This window comes from Chrysemys picta, chromosome 23 (genome assembly GCF_011386835.1).
Source record: "Chrysemys picta bellii isolate R12L10 chromosome 23, ASM1138683v2, whole genome shotgun sequence".
Taxonomy (NCBI): Eukaryota; Metazoa; Chordata; order Testudines; family Emydidae; genus Chrysemys; species Chrysemys picta.
In genome coordinates, this window is record NC_088813.1 from 17,309,158 (window position 1) to 17,335,472 (window position 26,315).

The 26,315-nt window shown below is 47.8% G+C and overlaps 1 protein-coding gene across 2 annotated transcripts in view; it reads right to left on the minus strand.

Moving 5' to 3' along the window:
* COL8A2 (collagen type VIII alpha 2 chain) overlaps positions 1-25,441 on the minus strand; it is a 142,550-nt gene extending 117,109 nt beyond the window's left edge. For both annotated transcript variants that reach the window (XM_024104227.3, XM_024104225.3), the window contains exon 1: positions 25,235-25,441. The gene's annotated coding sequence lies outside the window, so the exon portion shown is untranslated. The remainder of the gene's footprint in view (positions 1-25,234) is intronic.
* Between the last annotated feature and the right edge of the window lie 874 nt (positions 25,442-26,315).

Below are 26,315 nucleotides of genomic sequence, written 5' to 3' on the forward strand. Positions count from 1 at the left end.
CGTTGATCTTTCATTTTCAAACGCTTGAATAAAATGTATTACCCAAAGCTTCCAGAGAGCTGGAAGGTACAGAGGCTAAGTGAGCACGAAATGCCTGGAACTTAGCATTGCAGCAGAAAGTTTTCGGCTCTTACTACTTCAGCAGCTGTCTAAAATAGTCATTTTCTTCCAACTTTTTAAAATCCATTTTGTCCCTGTGCTAGTTACTGCTGGTTTCAGATTAGTGGGAGAAAGTCTGACGAGAAGTCTATTTCATTTGTCTGGAAAATGCCTGGATACTTAAAGGAAGAGATGGGGGCAGGGAGGGGGAAAAAGGTTTACAACAAATCAAGTCCTTTTAACTTTCTGGGACCTGAGCAGGGAAAGACACCATTGCTTCCCTCCTCTCCCAAGTGATGTTTGGATGGGGCCCTAGCTAGCTGAGCTGTAGCCTCACAGTGTTTGCTGTATCTGGGCTTGGGGCTGAAGATGATGGCTTTGTGGTCAAGGTGCTGGATTGACCCCGATGACGTCGGCTCAATGACCAGACCTTTGGCAAGTCACCACCTGTTCCTGAATTCCCTGCAATGCTTCCCTGCCTCACAGAGGCATTGGGGGGATAAACGGAGGATCGTGAGACTCCGGGCGCATCTCCAACCTCGAGCTGGGGGTTGGAAACCCAGCTCCAGGAGACATAGCCGTGCAAGCTTTCCCTGAGCTAGCGTGTAGCCTCAGTGGTGGGAGGAGCGAGCTGCCCCGAGCATGGGCCCCGTGTCTCAGACAGGGGTGTACCCCTCTGTGCCAGGGAATGTGCACATCTACCCAATTAAGATCAACACCATGCCCCTCAAATCCATGGAGAAGCTCTGCTCTCTAGGGAGCAGCTGCCACACAATGCCTGGAGTGATAGCGTAGCCAAGGCCAGCTCTTCGTTTGCAATGCCATCACACTGCCTCGGGAACGAGAGGGGTGTCAAAAGAAGCACTACGCTAAATGGCTGGGGTGCTCCCAGTGCTTCTGTCTGGTTGGGAGACACGGACAACGCATCACCGCCACGTTAGGAAACTTGACCAGTTCTGCAGGCACCGTCATTGCTCCCTCTGCAGGGTCAAATGGTAGGATGAGATTCCCAAAGTCAAAAGCGTTAATCACGGTCTGATGTCTGGCATTCAAAGTATGCTCATAGAAGCTCAGCTGTGTTGGTCTGGGCATCTCGTTCATAAGAGTCCTTGAGAACAGCTGAGGCCATATTTTATGGCCAGCTAAAGCCAGGCACCTTTTTCATAGTGGCCAGTATACACGATATAAAGACGCACTGAAGTCGGGCTTGAAAGCATTTCAGGCTAGCCCCAGCAGCCACCAGAGCAAGGTGGCGGCAGATTTGTCACGTCGCCGTTAACCGCTTTGAAACGAGGCATAACGCCACCGAATGTGAAAAACGTGAAGAGCGCAAGGCAAGGATGTAGCAGCCCGCAATGGTCACGGACAATCCTGTCTGACCCGCATGGGACTGTCTGGAGTTCTTGCACTGGTCTGACCTTGCATATACATGGTCACCTATAGTCAACACTGACGTCAGAAGCCATTGTTTTTCACGCAAGCTAGCATGGGAATGTCTCCCTCAGCCGGGAATTCCACCCCCTGTCTGAAGTGTAGATGGACCCTCAGACGATGGTGGCAGGGGCCAGGTAAGTATTTTGATAGTCAGATCTTCTCCAGGGGTTTGGGGGCTGAAGTCAGGCAGGGCCCTCGAGCCAGCCTTTGACACAGGCTCATCGACAAGGGGATCACAGAGACGAAAGCCACGGCTGTGCCAGGGCAGAGTTCCTCACTGCTCTTCAGCTCCCGGCCAAGGGAGGGGAGAAACAGAAGAGCAGCTCTGAAATGTTGGCTGGAGTGTGTGATGGCAGGACTCAGAGCGGGGCAGGCACCTTCCCCAGGAGGCTATTGGGACCACAGCACATGGCAGAGGTGTTAGAAAGAAGCATCTTATTTCTGCTTCTTCACCCCCTACAATAATATCCTCACCCCCCTCACACACACACCACAGCACTTCCTGCTATCTCGTCCCTCCCATTCCCGGCACTGCCCACTGGCCCCCACTCACCTTGGCACTGCCCCCCACCATCCTCCCAGCATAGTAAGTGCCTGCAGCCCTCCCCACTTTTGGCTCTGCCAGTGCCCTGACAAGCAGCGTCACATGGAGGATGAACACCCTTGGATGCATCGAGCAGGTTCAACCCGATGCTCTGCAGTGAGTGGTTCATGCCAATGAAAGGCCCCCCCAGACTGCCTGCCTGGGGGAATGAGCCGGCACTGAATGGGCACTAAGAAAGCAAAGGGGGCTCTGGTCTCAAGGCAGACACTTGGGGTATGTCTACACTGCACCTGGAGCCTGGTCTCCGACTCCGGTTTGAGCCCCAGTCCCCCTTCTGTCCATGCACAAATCAGTCTGACTCAGGTCAGCAAGCTCTCAAGACCTGGGTCCTAGGACGCTTCTTGGGAAGTGGGTCCCACTCCAGAGCCTGAGTCCCTCTACAACTCGGGTTCAAACCCGGTCAGTGTGGATGCAACTCAAGCTGCAGACCCGAGCCGGAAAGTCTGCATAGTGCAGCATGGGCGGGTTAGCATGGCTGAGAGACCCGAGTCCAGCAATTGTAAACTCGGGTTCACAAGTCAGTGTAGAAATACCCTAATGGAGCAGCACAACTCACTGGGAAACAAACAGGTCTGGATACACGCACACATACCGACACGGTTCACTCCTCTCTCTACTTGTGCCCTAGTGCCTCGCACATCAGCTACACCACAGGCCCGTCAGGAGCAGCCGCGACAGTGTTCCTGGACTTCCTGGTTTTTGCCAATTTTCTCCACGTTCCTTTAAACCCAGTTTCAGTCCCTTTTGCTTTGCAATGAATGGGACCTCCAAGGTAAAAACAAATCTTGTGCGGCTAGTGGAAGAGCAGCTGCTGGCCTGACCTCCGAGCGGGATCTATGCAGGCGCAGCCGAGAGCACCACATGCGCATCCCCACCTCAGAATGAAAGATGTTCTCTTGACACGTCTTAAACCCTGTAATCCTCCTCTGAGTCATCACCACTTTCCAACAGGCCCGGAGGAGATAGGCCCGGTGTACGGGAAAGATTTATGTGAGAGAGAGACTCTCTCTTTGGGAACCCCTGGTAAACGTAAGGTAGGGAGTAATTCTGCCTGGCAGGGGAATTAATTGGCTGGGACCTACAGAGCCTTTTCAGTGTTTAACTTCCAGAGGCTCGTTCCCGTGTTCTTCATTCCGTTCTGACTCCCACTGACTTCCAGCTCAAGATCTGGCTCTCGGGTTTTGGCCACCTGAGCGGAGGCAGGGTCTCCCAAACGTAATCAAGTGGAATTGAATTATAAGAGGCAAAAATACCAGGCACAGCCTAAAGCTGCCAATTTAGATACTTCACTTCTGTCTGCTCATAGGCTGGGACAGGGAGGAAAGGCTTAAGAGAGGAATTAAAAGCTTCCCGGCTGGACTGCTCCCCAGTTGAGCAGAGCTTTGATTCGCACTTTCAGAGAGGCCTACCTCCTCACTGGGCCTGGCTTCTCAAGTGACCCAGCGGATTTGAGCAAGCAGAGTGCACTGGTGGGAGGGGCGAAGTAGTTGAAAGGAGAAAAGCTGAATGGAATGGAAAGGTGGAGTCACCCCCACAAGCCACGTTATGAACCTTAACGTGCAACCAGGATGCAAATGTGGACTGGCTTTTTTTTGCAAATGTTGAAAATGGTCACAGCCTGTTTCTATGGAAATCGATCCATCACCACCTCCTGGCAAAGCCTGCACCTCCTTCTCCCTCCATCCTGTTTTCCGCCAGTCTGTTGGCAAGATGGGTTTACAAGGCTGGGATCTCTTTCAGTTACTCGGTACACTGTGCACAGTGGGGCGTGAGGCCTCTGCAGTCAATTTTCCACACACGCATACACCTAGTAAAATTATTTATGGGAGCGTAAGATGCTTTGAGAAGGAAAGGCCCATCCTCATGACTCCTGTAAGAACTCGTAAGCAGAAACTGGCATCTCTAACTGCAGAGTTGGGGGGTGGGGAGGAGTTCCTTTCTGCCCGCAGAGAACAACTCGGCGTGGTCAGAGGTGGATCAGAGGCAGGATAAAGGGGTTTGGAACGGTGGGGACAGACCCCTCGGCTCGCTGCTGATGCGATAGGACATGGGTAACATGCTCCCAGAGGCCATCCCAGCTTTAGCTGCTACAGCTGTGGGAAGCCAGCAAACTGCAGAAGAAGCAGGATGGATCCAGAGGGACATGAAAGCTGCAGAACCCAGGCGAACATCCAGCAAGGAGCTGAGCTAATGATATTCCACTGGTCAAGTCACCCGACTGGCTCATCGTCCCTAGTCCTGTAACTCAGTTTCTCACTCCCTTCACTTTCTTCCTGCACCCGCTCTCTGGGCCCGATCCTCAGCCGGGGCTGAGTGCCCTCTAAGAGACTGTCCCGTCTCGATACCTCACGGGCAGGTGTGCAGATACTGCAGCGGAGGCCATAAATTAGTGACGCTCTTCCCGTGAAGGGAAGGACTCTTAACCCCACTTGACAGATGGGGACCCGGGAGCTCAAGTGACAGAGTGTAGCCACCGAGCTTACGTTAAGATGCAAGGCCCTACGGCCTGCGTAGGAGTAAGTTACTTCACAGAGTGAACATAGGTAAGTCAAGTAACAGTGACCTGAAGTCACAAGCTGGCCTAAGACTTGGTTTTGCAATAAATCACAAGGGCTGAAATTAAGAATAAAACTGCTGACAGGTAACTGCTCAAGAAGACAGTTTGTACCAGTTTAGAGTATTTCTGGAGGAAAACAGCAGCAGACGCCTAACCACGGGTAGCTATGGAGACTAATTGACTTATATGCTAATAAGATTAAACTAGTTAATATACTAACCTATAGGATAAGGACACCCCAATATTATGAGGGTGAGGTAGCTAAGATACAGTAAAGGAGGGAGGAGTCATTCATGTATGTGTGTGATGGACATCAAGGCCTACAAAACTTTCAGCCTTGAGTCAAGCCATTGAGTTCTCCACTGGCATGGAGTAGGATCTGTGAATCGAATCCTCCCCAGGGATAGAGTGAGTATACACATGGAATGGTGCGGGCCATTATTACAAGACTGTCTTACTTCCCCCTACTGGTTTAGATTATTTTACTTCTAGGACTAGCCGTAGTAATACTCAAAATTTTGTAATTATAAAAGGTCTTCCTGGAGCATGAGCGTTGTCATCACTGCTCTGCTCATTGGGGCTCCCAACTGAAGAGTGATCCTGAGAATCCTGGGCCTGATCTTGGGACAAGGACCTACCAAATTTCAGAGTGTTAATTGGGAATTCTTGAGAAATAATAGAATTGATACACAATCCATCAGCCAACAGGAGTGAACCCTGATCTTCTGGGTACCAGTCATAGGCCTTATCACAAAGCCTTTGCCCAAGGTTAGGCCAGCAGGTGCAGAGGGTGCTCCGCACCTCCAGGATCAGGCATTATTACCAAATTCACATCTGCCTCCTGTTCTTTTTCTTCAGCAACTCGGCTAGAAACAGGAGGGTTGTGAAATTGGATCTGAAGGGGCTGGAAAGGTGGGTAGGATGTTGGATAGGGAAGGTAAGCCCCCGATCCTCAGAGGTATTTCGGTACTGCGTGTTTCCATTACTTGACAACCATGACAGGGTGTGAAGGGCTGTTGTACAAGGAGTGTCTAGAGTAGCTACAACTGGCTGTAACACAACATTGCCCTTGCCTCATACAATCTTGCACCGTAACCACAAAACTTCATAACATGTGCTGCTAGGCAGCAACACAACGCAACACAGTACAGAAAACAGTGCTTGAAACTGCACAATGACCCCTCTCAATATTAACTTCATCAGATCCAAAGGAGCAATGCAACAATATGTGGCACCAAACTCTCATTGTGTACCAGGCTGCACTAAAATAATGCAGTACAGCACAACGACCACTACACCACAATGACCATTACACCACATGCATTGTTATGTGTCAACAACATACAAAGCAATACCAACAGTACTATACACCCAGTATCAAGGTACACCACCCCAATGGTGTTATTTTGTAAAATGGTGCATGAAGGAAACGCAACACAGCAGACATCACTCAGTGCTTCCCTGCCCTAACACATGGCAACAGAACAGTGAGCTGCATGCACAGAACTTTGCAAAAAAGTGAGTCAGTGCAACAAGACAGTTGCAAAAATAGTGCAACGCAGCACAATACTGACAAGACGGCATGGAGGGTTGCACGGTACCACCCGCAATTGCAGCCATCGGCATTCACAAGGCTGTGGTGCACAAGCGGATACCTCATATTAGAGATGTCATCATATTTGTTTGTAGGTCATCAGTGTCATGGTGCCATCCTTATACACGACGGTATCACCACAAGGCAGCGTGAGGCGCACGGCTGGCTCTCTGGACATTGGCTCCACCCAGGGGCATTATTTCAGAAAAATTCAGGGGGGAGGGGAGCAAAGTTGCATCAGCATATAGAACATTATCTGATTATAGCACATCCTGCAAAGTTGCGGGGGGAGAAAAGAGCATTTAGACCTATAAAAAGTTTGGAAGAGCAAACCATGGTCAAGGGGGGCAGCTGCATAGCAAACACCAACCCAGACTAGCACGGCTCTTGGTTAGCAGACCTCTCTCATGTCCCGCAGTCAACATTATTTCCTGGTCTCTCTCCAGTTCACAGCCTAGCAGCCAGTTCCACGATGGAGGACTCCGACCATGGACACGAATCGTGCAGATGTTGCTTTGCTCTTAAGGTCGCTGCCAGGCAGTGGGAGGAGTGCATCACTTCTCCTGCCTCTGCCAGGCTAAGCGGTCAATTTTCTGGTTTGAATTAAGAGAACGGCAGCAAAAAAAAAAGGAGGGGGGTGCGGGAGGAGGACCTTTATGAAACTCATAAAAGAGTGGCTGGGCTGCAGCCAAGAACAGCACTAGTTGCTCTTTAAAAATCAACACGTTAAATAAAGTTCTTTTTGTGTCCTAAAGAGACGCGATCTCTTTTGGAACCCAAACACAGGCCCTTTAATGAGGAGCAACAACATACAAACCTCCCACTATATAAATAAAGCTTTGTATCTATAATTCAGGTTGAATCTGGAGTCAACCACTTTGCTTTGTTTCCGAACGGTAGAGCAGCCACCATTTGGACAGAACAAGAAGAGCAATCCTCCGCGTTCTGCTCAGTAAATCAATTGATTTAAAGCATAAGAGCAGATTCTATTTTTTTAACCCGTACCGGAGGTGCAGATGCACCAACCTGCCTGCCAACCAGCGATGAAAAGTCTCTGGGTTTCTGGGATTTCATTATGCCCCCGTGTTGCTATCACGTAACGAAATGAACGTGCGGAACTAAAACACTGTGGGGAAGATTGAATTTTTGAGGTCTGGCTTGCACAGCAGCTCAGCAGTTTTTACCCAGAATAAATCCCTGGCACATTTGCTGGGGTTAGGGGACGTGGAGTTTGAGGTCTAGGGTGCAGACACAAGAAGTCAAACAGGAAGCGCTGCCAGGTGTTCGTATGTGTCTGAGTAACCCAGCCAGGCAAATTGTTACGGATAGCCAGGGTTGATGGAAGGAAGAAGGGTGGACAATTGTACCAGGGCCCCAAGTTCCAGAGCACCCCCCCGCCCTCCAAATATCTGTAACTGGGGTGAAATGGTAGAGGGTGGGGTCCCAGAAAACACGAAGTACAGGGCCCCAAATTTCTCTTGACTGGAGGAGGGTCTTCCTGGGAATAATTTTGCCAAGTGTTGAGCCTCCTGGAAGCCCTGGAGAGCTGTGGGTTGTTGAACATCTCACAGGATCAGACCTTTAGAGCGAGTCAAAGGGATGGTGGGTATTAATTTCCCTGTCACCCATCTACACACCCTGCCTTTAGCGTGTCTGCTAGGAAGGGCCTCTTACCAGAGATCTGAAAACATCCCCCATGCTATGGGCCAAATGCAGCATCGATGAGCACAGCGACGTAGGCAGCACGTTAGCTGGAGACAAGGTTAAAGGCCAATGTATTGTAATCTGCACCTGCTGGCAGTCAGTGGGTGAACATCTTACATGGCTAAGGCAGGGCAGGGATAGAAGATTGCAAAATGAAGTAGTCCTATTCGCCGATTTCACCTTACCCATCGCTGCTGCTTTGCGCCCCCCCCCCCCCCCGACTCGTTTTCTGATCCACTCCTAGGAAGGCAGGAATTGCCAGCCTGGATCAGAGCCGCAATCCAGTGTCTGATCTCAGCCAGCATCAGCTGCTTCAGAGGAAGGTGTAAAAGGCGGCAGTTTCAGGACAGCCGGCCCCAGGGACTATGTTCACCTAACAAGGAACTTACATTTGGCCCAAATACTTGAATGCAATGTGAACCCACACTACCATGAGGATGGACTTTGGCCCTAGATGTTCATGATGGGTGATAGGGAGCTGCGTATGGGCAAGTTTCCCCTTCTTCCCGAAAATTTGCAGATAAAAGCAGATGTAGAGCATCCACGATACCAGCCACTATAGGCAGGGCACAGAAGAGTCACTCCAGCCAGCCTCTGCTGGTCAGTCACACTGCTCTGTGGTGTGAATCAATTTTAATTGTTGTTTTTTTAAATCATTAATTCAGATGAGCCCTTGGATACAGCACAGATCACCTGAATACGTCAGCTCCTCTTTCAAGCCAGTTTTCACTTTCCAATGAGTTGGGCCATTTCCAGCCCAAAACAAACTAACTTGGTATTTATTACATCTCTTCTCAGCTTTGCTGGATGCTACAACCTGCTGAGCAGTTGGCAATAGACAACTAGCTGCGATCTGTATCACGGCCGCGCCTTTGAAATACCCTCGCCGGTATTTCACGGACGTTTCCCTCCAGTCGTTCTGCAGCCTGCAAAGATTGCAACTGAGGAGCTCTTAAGAATCCTGCACTCAGCTGCTAACAAACAAGGCCACACATCCCATTCCTAAATGGCACAGAAAGTTGGCCCCCAGGATCACAAAAGCAAGCTTGGAAGCGCTGAGTCTGGACTGATCATTTGGGATAGTTTCAGAACAGCTGTAAATATCGAGATTAAATCATCATAAAATGTGCAAAAACTGGCACAGATATTGCTCCTAATTTCGGAGGTCAGCAGAATTGAGCATTCAGGTTTCTAGCAGCCCCTGGGTTGAGTCAACATTTTCCATACCCAAGTTGCAAAGGGGGGAGAAGCGACCACTGGAATTCACCACGTTACTTTCTCTGCATAAGGAGAAACCAGCAAAATTCCAGCCTCCTGCCATGTAATGCAATTGGTGACAAGATGCTGCTTAAATACAAAAATCAGTGCTGGTTGATATAAACAAGTCTGACAGAAAAAAAAGAAATGCAGATGTTTGGCTGGTAGTCAGCCACTAGAGGGACCCAAGCTAGCATCCTCTTGGACGGGAGAGTCGAGCAAAAAACAAGTGGCACTCCAGGAACACCTACTTTTCACTTCCCAGCAATATTTAATGGGATCATCTTCTTTCTTTGATTGCTCACAGCTTAATTATTAGCATCTGAGCTGCTCTGATGATCTGTTGGTGGGCTGGGAAAAGGAAGATTTTCTATTTGTTTTGCTGTTTCCAAGCACATCAGGGTCATGCAAGTTAAGATCTGACTGCAAGATTTCGAGTTATGGCAAAGATGATTCCAGGGGCTGCTTTATGGTTGGCATGGCAGCACTTCCTGGAGAAATGATGGGCTTACATGGGACGGAATTGGTTCCTGGCCTTATGCTGGCTGTTTGCACAGAGATGCATTTCACCCACTGTGCATTTTTCCCCTTTCCTTGTTCTAAGAATCTAAATGGACTTGGCACAGATGTAAGTGACAGCCCATGGGGCAGGGACATGGAGAAGCAAGGGCCATTACACAGCCGGAATATAGAATTTCTACAGATTCTAGTTTGGCTCTGTTGTTGCTACAACGCCCTTTATCCAGTAATCCTTCTGCAAACGATAGGCCAAATTTTGCCCGTAGTGACATCTCTATCACTGAAGGTATGAGTCGTCAAGCCCGCCCCTCTCCCCCACAGAAATCCTCTTGCCCATTACTGAAATGCAGCCACCTCCAGGGTATTACAGAGTAGCTGTGGGTTAGGACAGAAGCACAAGGAATCTTGTATCCCATTACAACTGCAGTGGGGATTTTGGCTGGGGAAATGAGCCTTGATAGTCTCTTGGGAAGCAGTGCCCTGAGTTCTCCTAATCGCCACGGGTGGTCAGGACCCTGGATTTACTCTTCCTCCATTAGACTGAGCCGGCAGGAATGCAGCGCTCCCCAGTACCAGCCTGGCTCATTGGTGCAATACTAAATCAAAATGAAATACAGCACCAGGGTTTCCCCAGCATCTCCTATCCAAGTCCTGACCAGGGACAACCCTGCTTAATTTATGGGAGCTGATGCGCTCCCAGCAGGGCAGTCATAAGGCTATTAACACAGCTGCTAAAGGAACATCCCAGCCTGGACTTCCTCCTATGTACTAAAGAGAATTTGGACTCTACTACTCCATCCATGCCACGTTGGGGCCTGATCTAACTCTCACCAGGGTCAGTGGGAGTTTTCGCGTTGACTTTAGTGGGATTTGGATGGGGCCCCAGTGAGCATCTTCCAACAGCTGAGAAGACGGTTTTACTAGCAGCACAGAGGAGCGCTGCGGAACAGCGAGACAGGTTACGTCATGCTGCATTCAGAGCCTTGCAGACACTGCAAACACAGGGCTGTGTCCTGCTCCTGTTGAGGTCAGAAGTAAAACTACGGACACCAGAAGCAGCCAGGGACTCACTGGCATGGTAAGGCATTTATTGGTCTTGAGTTTGGGGAGACTCAGCGTAATCTGCCAATTCCTCCAAGCTCCCAAAGCTTGCTCACCGCAAAGGAAGTACCCCGCCCACCACCACGGGGGCTACGGGAGGGAGTGTGACGTGATCAGAAAGGTACGTGGTAAGCACCCATGTCCTCAGAAGTCAAGTTCATATAAAAATAGGAAAGAGAAGACCATTAAACTTGTAATCCATATGCTGTTTGGTGGGTGCGTGGGTGGGGAGGGGGGATGGGGAGGACTCACACCATGGAATAGTCTCTGGCTGCCAGAACATGGGACGGGGGGCAGGGAAGGGAGGATGGCAGCTGCCCCAGGACAGAGATGTAACTAATGAAATCAAGGGTGTTGGAAAGGAATCCTATAGCTCGCTTCCTCAACAGGGAAAGACACGATGGCCCACAGTCCCCACGTCATGGGCCACGTGGAGTCTTGACATTCCTGTGCCATCCCCAAAAGTACAGTTACTATTGTGTGTTCTAGGATCACCTGGTGCCCAAACCAAGATCAAGGCCCTGTTTGCTTGGTACTGTGCAAACACAGTAAGAGACATTCCCTGCCACCTGCAGCTTATGATTTATGTGGACAAAACAGCGCGTGAATTGACACGTGCTCAGCAACAGAGCCAGCTCACCTGCCTCCCAGGCCAGCTCCCTCGCCACTGGGCAACACAGGCACCGCTGTAGTGACGCTGAAGACAGCCCCACAGAGATGGTGTTTAACTATCTCTTGGCACTCTCTTTCTGCTCCTCTCCAAGACAACCAGAGCAGTGAGTGCGTAAAGCAGCATGCAAAGAGAGTCCAGGGAGATCCTGAAGGCCACTCTCAGACTGGAATTTGTATACTTTGAAGTTTTTTTATTTGTCTGTTTTCATGGGAAAGCGAGGTCAGAATCCGAGGGCCTGGCATTTTGCTCTGAGAACCCGGAGGTCTATGGCCAGCTTGGTGTCTCCCAGGAGTTGTAGGTTTGTTGGCCAGTCATTGAAAAAGCTCCATCAGCTGCCCATGCGAGTTTTCACTCGAGGCAGAAGTCCCAGCGGAACCCAGCTTGATTAAGAGCCGAACTGGCTGGCGCAAGTACAACTCCCACTGACTGTGGCTTCAGAACTGGGCCGTTGCTAGAGGTCTATGGGACTGTAACAACCTGTGAAGCCATTGAAGGGTTCTCCAGAGATGCAAATCCCTGAATCTTAGATGAGAAATTTCCTGCCTTTTAAGTGTCATCACATGCAATTCCATAAGACTCCCGTCTTTGTTAAAGCCATTCACTCTTTTGGAAATCCCTTGTGATTGTCAGTATGAAGGAACCTGAGAAGATGCTCCAGGAACTTGCCTTACCAGGCTTCTACTTTCTTTGGAAGAATCTAAGGTAGTTAGATCTGGTATTAGGGCAGTACTAGATTACCAGCCACAAATCCCCCTCCCTCCACCATCCTATTTCATATATTGTCGCTAATACGCTGTCTGCCCAACAGCATTCTTGGTGCATTCCTGCAGTAAGTACCACGGATTTGCTGTGCTTTATGAAAAATGAAAAGAATGTTTTAAATGAAATTAATTCTTATGAACCCGACATTTCATAAAAAGCACTACCGTGGTATGGTCTGGCATAGGGCGGCTGCTATGCTCTGTGTTAGACTTGCACGAGGGGACGGGAAAACAAAGGCTGTGGCATAAGATGAGCTGGACAATGAACATTTTATAACCGCTTGCAGGGTCTCAAAGGGTTTTATCCTAGCACTTAATTTATGCTCAGCAATAACACGGAAGGTGATCTTTAAAGAGCAAATAAGAGAACTCCTTGTGGAGAAAGCACTCAGGGGAGGGCCAAACAACAATGTCTAGTAAGAACAAAAGGAGCTGGGTTGGCCACGCGGAGGTTGAGGGCTCTAATTCCTGGAGGAAGGCCGTGCCACGTGAACTTGCAGTTTCCCAGCCAGTTGGCTCAGGAGCTCCTTTGGCCTGAACGTGGGCAGGTTTTGTGAAGCCGGGTGGGAAGGAATGAAGAGATTACGGAACCAGGCAGCGAGATCGTGGAGCTAATGCTGCCACTTTCCCTTCCCTCCACCCCACTCCTCATCTCCAGTTCAAGAGACATTAAAGAAAGAAATCTGCCTTTCACCACAGAGCAGGAGGAGCTGATGCAAAACTGACCGGTTCCCTCTTTTATCTTCACTTTAAAAAGCAACTAAATTAAAAAAAAAAAAAAAAAAAAACCAAACCCTCCAGCAACTTTCTGCTGTCCAGTCTTCTTCTGCTCTGGTGAAAGCTCTAATATTTTAGGACAAAATGGCTCATGCTTCATGGCTAGAACGGAGGAAATAATTCACAGCCCTGTTTATGGGGTGGATTTCATTCATATTTGTGTGTTCAGGAATTGTCAACAAATCAGTGGCCAGGATCTTCAAAGTTGTTATTCAAAACTGTTCAGGAACTTTCCCATGAAGACCCGTTGGTCTTCAGAACCTTCATGCTTTGTATGTTTGCAGCTGGACAGTCACAATAGGTTGGGTTGGTTACGCAAGTCTGGTCTTCGGAGCAGAACAGTCTCTTACTCTGTGCCTGTAAAGTGTCTAGAACAATGGGGCGCTGATCACAGTAGGGGCCCAGAAATGCTACAACAACAGTGTTAACAACCCTTGCGATATTGTGTGTTCTTCTTAATCTCCCAGCCCCTTGAATCAAGAAGTTGCCCAAATAGCTTAACTTTGGTTACAAACAACAAAGAAGTTTCTAAGCCCTCATGGTTGCAGAGAAGAAACTGAAACTGGGATCTGACTGCACCGGAAGGCTCAGGAACTGGACAGCAAACTCAAAACTTAGTAATTAAAGAAAAATATCATGATCTTTGGGACCCTGACTCATGAGCTTTGAATGCTGGGGGGTGGCAATACCAATAAAAAAAAATGAAATGTAGCGTTGTCCTTTTCCTCTGAATGGATAATTTACGTCGCTCCCCAAGAGCACGGATTTCACAGTGGAATGTGCCTTCAAAATTCTCGTTATACATTTTTTTTGTGCTAAAAATGGGCTTTTCTGGGAAAAATTCACTCCTGCGTCCCTGGCTGGCAAGGTGCCGGTGCACTGTGTCCCACCTAAGTTCTCAAATAGGACGCAGGTGGGGTGTGAGTTGTGCCTGGTGCTGGCTCTCTGCACCGTGTGTGGGGGGAGTTTTGCTCTGGGTATATCGGTGCTGTTAACGCCCAATGGCTCGAATGTTTGCAGGAGACAGACACAAAAGTGTTGCAAACACATCAGAATTTAAATCTGCTTTTGAATTCCAAGGAATTTTTGCAGAATTTCTCCCCCGAATTGTTTGCTCAGCTGTTAGCCCTTGCATTAGTGGTATCTTGTCCCCAAAGGGGTTATCGCTTGAGCCCAGAACTAGAACATTCCCATTACAGCCATGCAAACGTCCTCGGTTTCCCTTTGCAAAGGGGGTTGCAAGCTCCGATGCACGTTGGATTCACACACTCTGCCCCCTTCTGGAGTTTTATTCTGAGTTTGGGGATGGAACAAAGCCAACATCTCAAATCAAAAGCAGTCAGAGCTGCCAAGTTTCACAGCAAAACCACAGGATTTCGATAGGAAGCCATAAAATCTGTCCCAGGCTTGATCAACCTCAGGTAACTTTTTAAAAACAAAACTGGGCTGAGCTTTCGCACTTGTACCAAAACCTGAAAGCAGGTGCATTTGCCCTCGGCTTTAAATATCATTGCAACTATTTTACAGAGAACGGAGTCACAGGCGCTCCGGGAAGGTCCTGATCCATGTTACATTATGACACCTCCAGTGCTCCTTTAAATGGAATCTGGACAAAAAGCTAAACATCTGTGATGACGACACCACAGCCTCTCTCCTAAAATGACCCTAGCAGACTTTACAGACCTCAGCTATTCACAGGGGTCACCCTTCCTCACCACTGAAGTGCAGCCACTTCTGGAGTGAAACACAAACTGTTCAAAGGCACACAGGAACACTACACGGCAGTTTAAAACAGGAAGCAGAGAAGCATACATTCTCCAAGTGAAAAGTGCAGGAATTACAGTAGGCAGAATACAACTAATGCACCTCAGAAGAAAGACTGTATTTCTGTGCACTCCCACTGGCATATTGTCTGCGGATAAAGACAGAGGTTAGATCTCCGCTCAACAGCCAGCAACATCATCTCATTCATCTGGATGAAGTTCTGTGTAAGACCCTCTTCTTTAGACCCCTCTCAACTTGGAAAGGAGCAATGAAATAAAACCCTTTGGAAGAACAATAGAGAAAGTTCACAGCTGTTTCCAGTGTGATCCGCAAGGAAAAAGGATAGAGCATAGGTAGAGCTGGGCTTTCTAGGTCAATCAGCCTTTGAGTAGACGGGCAGAACTCTGTAGGTTTTAAGAGATTCCGGAGGCCAAATTTTGCTGTCAGTTACATAGTGTTTACACTGGTATAACTCCAGTGAAGCCAACAGGAGCTGGGTGTGCTCTGCACCGATGAATACTTTTTACATGCTTCCCACCCATGTTTGAAAACGTTGGCCTTTGCTTCTGTGCGTCTCCATTGTACAGAGCATGGTGCTGGCGGGGTGGAAAACGGGGATAGACGCTAACCTTCCTCCCCTCCCACAGATGCCAGGAAGATCGCTTAGCGAAGGCTTGTACATAGGGTTGCCAGTGTTGGTTGGACGTATTCCTGGAGATTCATCAAATGACATACCCTTTATATAGATCATTCATCTTTAATTCCTGGAGACTCCAGGACAATCCTGGAGGGTTGGCAACCCTACTCACACAGCACTTTGTAAAGTGCTACATGTTATTAAACACTTGAGCTGGAAGATGCATGGATGCCAAAGCAACCACGGGCTTCTTGCCACATTCTTACCACAAGGGAGAGAGCCATCCAGACACGGATCTTTTAAGCTAAGGGAGATGGTTTCTAGGTGGGCTGAAGAGTGAGAGACATTCAAAGGAAGCACCTAGAGCTAAGGTTTCAGTATAGGGAGAATACTCTTGCTGTCGAGAAAGCTTTGAGTTTAGTTTTCTTCCCTGTGATTTACTGCTTTATTGACCTCAGAATCATAGAATATCAGGGTTGGAAGAGACCTCAGGAGGTCATCTAGTCCAACCCCCTGCTCAAAGCAGGACCAACCCCAACTAAATCATCCTCAGGGGCTGGAAGCCACTAGGGATTTCCTTGAGTTAAGTGGTTTGACAATACAAGGCACCCCAATCCAACCCATTGGCTTCCTCTCTCTTACTGCACTTCTCGGACTGCCGTGGCAGTCCTACGAGGTGCTCAGGTACTAGGCTGATGAGGGCCATATAAGTACTTGGTTAAAAAAAGAATCTGACCTTCCCCTATATCTTTGCTCTTGCTTCCGCCTATTCCTCTTCACATTCATAGGATCATAGAATATCAGGGTTGGAAGGGACCTCAGGAGGTCATCTAGTCCAACCCCCTCCTCAAAGCAGGACCAATCCCCAACTAAATCATCCCAGCCAGGGCTTTGTCAAGTCGGGCCTTAAAAACCTCTAAGGAAGGAGATTCCACCACCTCCCTAGGTAACCCATTCCAGTGCTTCACCACCCTCCCAGTGAAAAGGTTTTTCCTAATATCCAAGCTAGACCTCCCCCACTGCAACTTGAGACCATTGCTCCTTGTTCTGGTCATCTGCCACCACTGAGAACAGTCGAGCTCCATCCTCTTTGGAACCCCCCTTCCGGTAATTGAAGGCTGCTATCAAATCCCCCCTCACTCTTCTCTTCCTTCCCTTCTTCACTCTTCCTCCTGGTCTCACCTCACTGCTCCCTTTCTCCCCTTTGTGCCTTTATCAAGCTGCTGGATCTGTCCTGAATGCTCCCCCTTTCCTCTCCAAGGGCCTCACTGCTCCCCGCCTCCCCCAGCATTTCTCATCAATAACTCCAGAGGAGGGAGCCGAAGAATTGTTCTGGATCTTGTACTCAGCAGCTGGGCACACTCTGGGGCAGGGAGCAGGTCGGTCTGCCTCGCTGTTTGTGAGGCTGTGTGTTGATTTGTGGTGCTATGGACAATGAACGATACAAGGGATTGTGTAGGTAGGAGCAGAGGACAACCTGTGGTGGACAGTCAACGTCCACTGAGCAGCGTGGAAGCACGGATCTGAATCCTGTTGTCTTGTGTTTTGAAAAGGAGGAACCTAAAAGGGAGGATGAAGCCTCCTTGATGGTAACAATTATCAAGAGAACAAGATGCTGAGCAGAGTGAGATGTGCAGACGCAAGGAGAACTCATTCTTTGACGCTTGCCAGGGGGATTTGAAAATGAAGCTGCAAAGACACTGGGGAACATTTTCAAATGCACCTAAGTCACTTAGGAGATAGCATCCCATTGACTTTCAAGGAAATTAGGTTCCTAAGTCTCTTAAGCGCTTTTGAAATTTTTACTCCCTCTCTCTCTAGGTTCTTACACTGGCCCTGTCACCACTGTGCCTCCCATCGAGTCGAGGTAATTCTTGCCAGTTTTTGAAGCCTTCTTTTGGTCCCTCAGTTCTCAACCTGAGGTTCAAGGCCACCCTGTCTTCCCTGTATTGCTAAATGGGGCTAGGAGGCAGCTAGATTCTGGCTAGATGGGAAGAGATTCACCACGGAAGCAGTCTCAGTATGGAAAAGATTCAGAACCTCACTGAAGATCTGCTCAGGGGCTGGAAATCACTAGCAGGCAACTTTGAGCTGTGATGTGGAAGCTGAAGATGAATGAAGACCTGTCAGAAGTGTGCAAGCAGATTCCCCAGAGGTTTGTTCTTGGGAATTTGCTTTATTGAGAAGGTTATTGATGCACAGATGACATTTTTGACCTTCCATCCACAAGAGATGTGTAGAAATATGGAGAGTTACCAAACTGGAATGCACCAATGGTCCATCTGAACTAGCATCTATTCTCTGCTTCTGCTCTAGACCAGATGTTTGACTGGTACACTGAAATCCAGTGCAATACAGTGCAAATCCAGTGAAATACTGTACAAATAAGTGATGGCCACATAAACACCACCCTATACCGGAAACCTACTGACCACTATACTTACCTACAGGCCTTCAGCTTCCATCCAGTACACATCACACAATCCATTGTCTACAGTCAGGCCCTAAGATACAACCGAATTTGCTCCAATACGTCAGATAGAGACAAACACCTACAAGATCTTTATCAAGCATTCTTAAAACTAGAATACCCACCTGGGGAAGTGAGGAAACCGATTGACAGAGCGAGACGGGTACCCAGAAGTCACCTGCTATAGGACAGGCCCAACAAGGAAAATAACAGAACACCACTGGCCATCACATGCAGCCCCCAGCTAAAACCTATCCAGCACATCAACGATCTACAATCTATCCTGGAAAACGATCCCTCACTCTCACAGACCTTGGGAGGCAGGCCGGTCCTCGCTTACTGACAGCTCCCCAACCTGAAGCAAATACTCACCAGCAACTACACACCACAGAAACACTAATCCAGGAACCAATCCCTGTAACAAATCTCATTGCCTACTCTGTCCCCATATCTACTCTAGCGACACCATCAGAGGACCCAACCACATCAGCCACACCATCAGGGACTCATTCACCTGCACGTCTACTAATGTGATATATGCCATCATATGCCAGCAATGCCCCTTTGCCACGTACATTGGCCAAACCGGACAGTCTCTACGTAAAAGAATAAATGGACACAAATCAGACATCAGGAATGGTAACATACAAAAGCCAGGAGGAGAACACTTCAATCTTCCTGGACATTCAACAACAGATTTAAAAGTAGCCATCCTTCAACAAAAAAACTTCAAAAACAGACTTCAAAGAGAAACTGCAGAACTACAATTCATTTGCAAATTTAACACCATTAATTTGGGCTTCAATAGGGACTGGGAGTGGCTGGCTCACTACAAAAGCAACTTTGCCTCTCCTGGAATTGACACCTCCTCATCAGTTATTGGGAGTGAACTACATCAACCCTGATTTAATTGGCCTGTTCCACACTGGTTCTCCACTTGTGAGGTAACTCCCTTCTCTTCATGTGTCAGTATAACAATGCCTGCATCTGTAACTTTCACTCCATGCATCTGAAGAAGTGAGTTTTTTACCCACAAAAGCTTATGCCCAAATAAATCTGTTAGTCTTTAAGGTGCCACCAGACTCCTTGTTTTTACTGAAATCCAGCAAATCAAGGGCTTTTCTCAGTCTGATTGGATCTTCTCACTTCCAAGTTCACATAGTATGCTTTGGATCACCTGGAGAGGCCTGACATCCCTGGGTAGAAGTGATGCATCTGGGAAAAGGATGAAAAACCAACTGGAGAGAAGAGAAAGGAAAGTAATATACTCGGCACCTGCCAAGTACCATTGGGAAAACAATTTGAGATTCAACCCTAAGAGGGGAAAAAAGAAAGCAAGGAAGGTCATTATTCAGGGGGCAGATTCTCCTTTGCTTTAAATCCATGCAGGCCCCTCCAAGTCAATAGTTCTGCCTGACTGACTGTGAAAGGATGATTCGGTGGGGAGACACTTGACCGTACAGCCCCACACTGCACTGAACCGGTTAGATTCTCCCCCTCCCAGGAGCTCAGATCCAGACTTTCCAGGACGTAACATTCACAACCAGGGCTGGGTTTTCACAAGAGCGCAGCTTCCATGTAGGCACCAAAGTAACAGACAGATTCCCCAAAGTATTCAGCACCTCAACGCACAGAAGCTCTTCTGAAAGTGTCGTGTCTACACGGGAGCTGGGGCTTACCGAAGTCCAGTGCTGCACCAGTGGCAGGAAGGAGCATTTCTGTACCCCGAACGTACTGCTCACGAGGGGGACAAGCACTTGAAGATAAAGCCAGCACGACATGGGAAACTATTACAGGCTGTATCATTTCAGGGGGGCACTTTTCCTGAGGCAGAGAGAGAAGAGGCCGAGCCAGCACTCGCTACAAACTGAATCGAGGAAATTCACATGCGTGGGAAAATTCTTTGCTTTTAATTAGTTTGTTAAAATGTATAAATTCCATGGAAAACACACACACCTGTGCGTGTGCATGCTCCCCCTCCCCTCCCTGCTTTTGACTGGACACTTTAAAGTCTCCGACATTCCACGGGGAACAGTTGGTTTCTTCTGCAATCTCCCCTTTTCTTTCCCTCACTAACATCCCCCCATAGAACGTAGCCAAGCACAACACAGGCGGGGAAGGGAAAAAGGCACAAAGTTCCCCAGGCCCTTGAGCCAGTGTTGGGTGTACATGCAGATCTGTGCCTTTAAATGCTGTTCACCAACCGAACCCCCTCTGCCTCTCCAATCAGTCAATTTGCCATCCCTTCAGCTGGCAAGCGCTCATGAATGGATGCCCTCCTTGCCTGTAAAGCACAGGATCGAAAGTGACGTTTGGCAAAGACAAGGGAAGGGTTATACAGAAAGACGAGGCTCTGCTTTCTATGCCTTTCTGCAAGGGTAGATATTTTTGGAGCAGTCTAAAGAAAGGAAAGGAGGAGGGGGTGGGAGGGAGCCGGCGTTCAGGACAAGTGAAATTCAGTATCGTTTTATGGCCCCACCCTGCAGAACTATGAGGTTGTGTTGTTACAGACACTGTCTGCAGCACAGGAGAATGGAAACTCTGTTGCTTTCCTAGCTGTGGAGAAGCTGAAATATGAGCGAGAAAGACAGGCTGTGTGTGTGAGAAAGGGAGAGAGAACAGCCCTTCGCGCCCTTTCCACCAGAGCTAATGTATTTTGCAGGTGACGTTCCCTGACATACTGTTGATACAATGTTCCCCTCGCTCCAGGGCCGTGGATAGAGTCACTTTTCAGGTCATTGCGAGGGATGGCAGGAGGGAATGTATTGGAACCTTCGTGGCAACAGGTCCATTAGTAACCTTTGAACGCAGACCTTTATAACGAGAGCATTTGAAACGGGCATTTTTTCTTCCACCATTTTTCTTCCAGTCAAAGAAAACGTTCTAGATGAAAATAAACAAACCGCAAAAAAAAAAAAAAAAAAAAAAAAAAAAAAAAACCATGCTGGAAAAGCATCTACAAATACTTTGTTATATCATATAATGATCCCCTTATAGATCAGCTTAAACTAAACTAAAAACTGTCTCCTAAGTTCCTTTGGAATGGATTTATAACAAAGCAGAAATCCCATAAACCCTCTACAGAGCAGTGTGGTAGAATATCTGTGCATTCCTACACGCTCTGTCCCCCAACCAGTCTCTCTGCTACAGTCTTGGCAAACGCAGAGCAAAAGAAGGGTCCCAAGAGCAGAACGCTGCCATCCAGGAGAACCAGGTGGAGAGAGGCCTCTTATCCTGGAGGTCAGAGCCCCTGTATTTTATTTCATCCAAAGATGATGCTCCACGCTAGACTCATGCTACAACAAAGATGCTTAGCACTTAGCGTGCACTCCATCTAAAATACTTTAAAGTGCCCCCCCCCCCATTGTTGTGATATCCAAGCTCCTCACAGTCTTGAGCATAACTACGCGTCTCAAATCATGTTACAGTGGATCATATTATTAGGCCCATTTTACAGATAGGGAAATGGAAGCAGAGAGGGGAAGCGACTTGCCTAGAGTCATTAATAGAACTCAGAAGTCCTGGCTGCAACTCTAGTGACCATGCGGTCTCCCCCACTCTTCCCCCTCACTGCCTCCCAACAGGGGCACCATAGAAGTGAGGGCTTCCAAGGGCTATAAGTCGCCGTGCTCAGAGCACAATTATTGTCCAAGTTCCCCCAGGGGTCAGCACAATGCATTGATCGTGTGCAGACAGAGGGTCTAAATGGTGAAGTCTCATGTTAAATAATTTTCAGCCTCCTCTGTAGCATCAGACATTGGCCACTGCCAGAGGTAGGGTATGGGCGACTCCAGCATGGCAAATCCTAGTGTTTTAGGGGAGCTCTGAAAGTTGTGCTCTGCCCTTCTGTCCCCAACCATGAAAGATCTGGTGGAAATTCCAGTGGATCCCTTCTCTTGGTCTTTTAGTGTCTCTGATATGAGCTGGAGGACCAGTAGCCCCAGGATCCTCTGACCCATTACTCTGTTCCAAAATCTAATTATTAAATTATTAATTTTTCATCTCACCACTAGGGAGATGTTCTTCCACCCCATTACTGTGCCCTAGTCACACCAAAGGAACAGCAAAGCCTAATTCAATGCTATAAGGGCTACCATCGGTTTATGTTTATGCCCATGGGTCCTGACTTCAGTAGGACTTATGGGCATAACTGAGGGCAGAATTTAGCCCCAAATCTTTTAAAGTAACCTATTGGTCTTTCCAAAAACGGCACTGGACCAAAGTCATCTTCAGAGTCACTCAGTTGATGTCACTGGAGTTTATCTTCTCATGTGTTTGGCTCATTGCCACTGTATTTCTGCAGAAAGAATTTACTCCAAGGTATGTTCCTACACCAGGTAATGGGGCGGGGGGGAGAGAAGAGAGCCTCATTCATGGGTCCTAAGCCTGAACCTTTCCATGCAGAGTGAGAGGGATGAGATTACTGCACACTGAAGAGTCCTGTTTAACTATCTTGACTGCATCTAAATAGGAGGATGCCTTGGAGATCCATCTTCCTTTGATTGGATCTCCAAGTTCTTCCTCTGACTCCTGTAAGTCCACGACTTTCTTGGCAGTCTGTCCCTTGTCCATTCTTCACTGGGTATGCTCACATACATAGACCCCACATGGTGAAGTGTAAATAGGACAGTGTTCTGCTCTCCAGGGGAAAAGTCTGGTTGTATTTTTGGCTGCAGTTCTGGTAGCCTGGGTTACTCTTTCATGAGAAGTGACACATTGGAGGTAGCGTTTAACCAAGCCACAAAACTATCGAAACGCTGCTGCTGCTCGTGGCTGCTTTCAAATGCTGCATCTTACCCAGAGACTCTTGTCGCTTTCCCCAGCAGAAGCTAGTCCAATAAAAGATATTACCTCCCCCACCTCGTCTCTCTAGTATCTTACAGACAGAAGGCAGCCAGCCCTGCACTTGGGGAAACCCACAGGTAAAATTCACAGTAGGGAGAGAGAACAGGCGCTAGCTCCAAGCCCCTGAATTCAGATTGCATGTGGTTCTGGGGTCTCCCAACACAATGCAGTGCATGCTGTTCCTCAGGATGGCAGGTCAAGATAGTGACAAAAGACCAAGAAACACTTGGAAGTCAGAGAGAAACAGCTGCTGTGGCCGTCTGCCTGCAACAGTATGAAAGGATATCAAAAGGGAAAACAGAAAACCCTGCCATGGAGAGCTATGCTGAGCTGCTGCCAGAAGCCACAGACAGAAAAATCCTAGATTTCACCCAGGTGTGAATAACTTTTGACACTTCTAGGGCTTGTGGCTTTAAACAAAACAAAACACGCAGTCCCCGTTCACCCTTAGCAATACTGTATTGCATATGAATGGAATATATGAATCACTGCAAAGAACTTCAGTGCAGCCCCGTACAAAGAAAAGCTGAATTCTCCACCCCGCTTACTGCAATCTGGCTTTCTGTAGCCTAAAACAAAGGCAACAGGAAACAAATACATCTAGACAGTCAAATTTTCTCTTTTTTTTAAAAGGGTAACTCAGCTGTTACACTTACACGGAGGAGATCAGACGTTCGTTTCCAGTCAGGGCTATTATGACCCAGAGCTGGGTTCCTTCCTCCACCTACTTATGATTGTAAGTGAATTCCACGGTGAGAGCATCACACATGTTCCAAAAACGTGATGAGATCCTGACAGCTCTCGGATTCAAACGTGAATGTGGCTTCTAAAGTTACAGCTAAGCCCACTCACCCCGATTCCTGGGCAAACATTGCTGCCGATTGGAACAGGTGAATCAAAAGAAGCTACTTGCTGATGGAGTTATAGGGATCTGATCTTTTCTGACCCAGGTGGACAAGGAAAGAAAAATAAAACAAAGATAAACGTTTCAGTGAAACTAATCTTGGAAGTTGTGCTGAATAAATGCAAACTGATGGTTCTTTATTATAGCATTGAACCAATTTTCTAGCAGTTTTTTTTTCCCCTTCTGATGCCTGAGAGAAATGGGATGAAAAAACCTAGTCCACACTCGAACCAAATTGCTAGCATGTCCTGTGTCCTCGCTGACTTAACTCCATGGAGGTTTTTACTCTTTTAGCTTTGGGCATGCCAAAAAGGGGGAAGGGGTGTGCGTTACCTGTCCTACAATGTAGCAAAATGGCAGAAACCCTGGAGAGTTAGATTCCCCAAATAGTCTTTAATGTTCAGCTTCTTAGGGGTTTGAGGATCTAAAACCACAATAGTTAGTTAGATTCAGTTAAAGGAGAAGTTGGCCTATCATTGCCCCTACAACAAGATTATTTGATGTGTATGATAGATGCAGCATCTGAGAGAGAGAGAGAGAATTCTCTTCTACTACACAGAGTTACCACCACAGCCCGAGAAGGTAAAACGTACTAATGCAGACATTGCTATCATTTTAGCATTCAGTATGCATGGGACATGGCAGCTGAAAAGAATAGTTTCCCAGTGTCCCTTGCTGATGGATCAAAATTGGATTTTTATAGAGGCAATAAAAATCCCAGGAATTTGCTGGCCTTATGATTTATTAAAAATGTTCTTTATAGCAAAGCTGCCCGTAGAGGAGGAAATATCTCCAAGTAGGTCAGCCTGGGGCAAACGTATAGGGGCGACTCTCTTGGTTTATTAAGAATGTTCAAATTTTAGGAACTGGTGGGTGAGAATTCAATGAACAGAAATGTCCTTAAAAACAATAAAATAAGAACCTTCTACTTCCCAGCCCAGGATGTATGTGAAGTTAGCTGAGGTGACACATACTTTTCTTCAGTGCCTATCAGAGTCAGGGTGAGTACAGATATCTCAAATTGGAAGAGGACAGCTTCCTGAGCAGATAATGGAATTGAACTAAAAGTCGATTTGCTAGGGATCGGGGTCCCTGGGGGCACAGAACTTTTCCCACACATTTTTCTTACAAACATTCGAGACAGGAAAGTAGGGTTTGGACCTTGGAGCCATCTCTGCCCCAACCTGGGTCCGGTTTCTCATTAACACTGTTTGAACATCACATACTCTTGATACAATTAAAAAGGAACAGAATTAAAAATGGGTCAGGGGAAAAATAAAGGGATGATAAAAGGGACAGAAGAAATCAAGAAAAGCACACAGACTAAAGTTCTCCTGGAAAGAGAGAATATTCCTTTGCAATATTCCTCTCTGCTTGGGGAAAAACTAATCAGAATTAGAGGGTCTCGTGACTGAGAAATTAAAGAGATTTTCTTTAGTCTGAGCTTAATGCAACATGTGATAGGTATCTAGGTGAATGATAAGAAAAAGGAGGAATAGGAGAATATGTCAAGAAAGAGAAATAAAGTCCTTACCTTGTTAGATGAAACAAACAGTCTCCTCAGGCTTGCAGAAGGGAGTTTGGTTTGGGGGTTTATTGGGGGGGAGGTACTCTGAATAAACTAACTTTTATTGCTGTTAGACTAGTCTATTCCATGGGAAGTGCAGCAGTCGCTGATGGTACCTTTGCAGAGGGGGAGCGAGAGAGGACAGAGCTGTGCTGGGCAGCACTGCAAATGACTGCACAAGGGAGGGAGGAAAGGTTTTTCACAGACTCTTTGATGGGCTAACACAGCTCAGGACTGGGTTGGCTGGTTACTTTTTTTTTTTTTTTTTTTTTTTTTTTTGAGTGGGTTCCAGCTCTGGATTGTTTCTCCGTTTCACAGACACAGAAGGAAGTATGTTTATAAAACAAAAAACCACACACACTCCCTACACCAACCCTAGATGTGTGGGGAAGAGTCTCTCCTCAAAGGCTCAGGTTCATATTCAGCTGAGCAAACTGCCCCCCCCTTTTCAGCACTGAAGTGGTAAAAGTGTAACCGAGAAGCCAGCCTGGCTAGGGAGAGGTGTAGGAATTCGAGTGGGATTCCAGGGTGGTAGAACTGGACTCAGGGCCATGGCAGCTGGGGGCGGGGGGGGGGGGGGGGGGGGAGTTTGCCTGATGTTCCCAGGACTCCCGGAAGCATTTTGCCTCCTGGCTCAGTCCAGTCACAAAGCCTGGCTTGGCGGGGAGGTGATGGCTCTTGGTACTAGCACTTGAAGTCTGGGGACGGGTTGTCGCTGGGAAATGTAGGGCTCTCTTCCTCAGGGAATGAACCCCCCAGTTCCAAGAATACTAAAAGACAAGGAACCTGGAAACAAAACCTCCTTAAGGTGCCACAAAAAGCCAGCATCAAACCAAAGCCACTGAGCACCCTCAAACTCTGAGCTCTGGGTCTGAACCTTCCCAGATTTGCTCTCTCCCAGCCTCCTAACTGTATAACAGGCCAAACTGGAAGAGAGTGTTCAGACATCCCCAAGTAATGGGGAATTTCAGACCAATAGGTTAGGCTCACCTCTGCTTCTCATCTGCTGTAGTTACCCTGCCTGGCTCCTAGATTAAAGAAAAGCTTC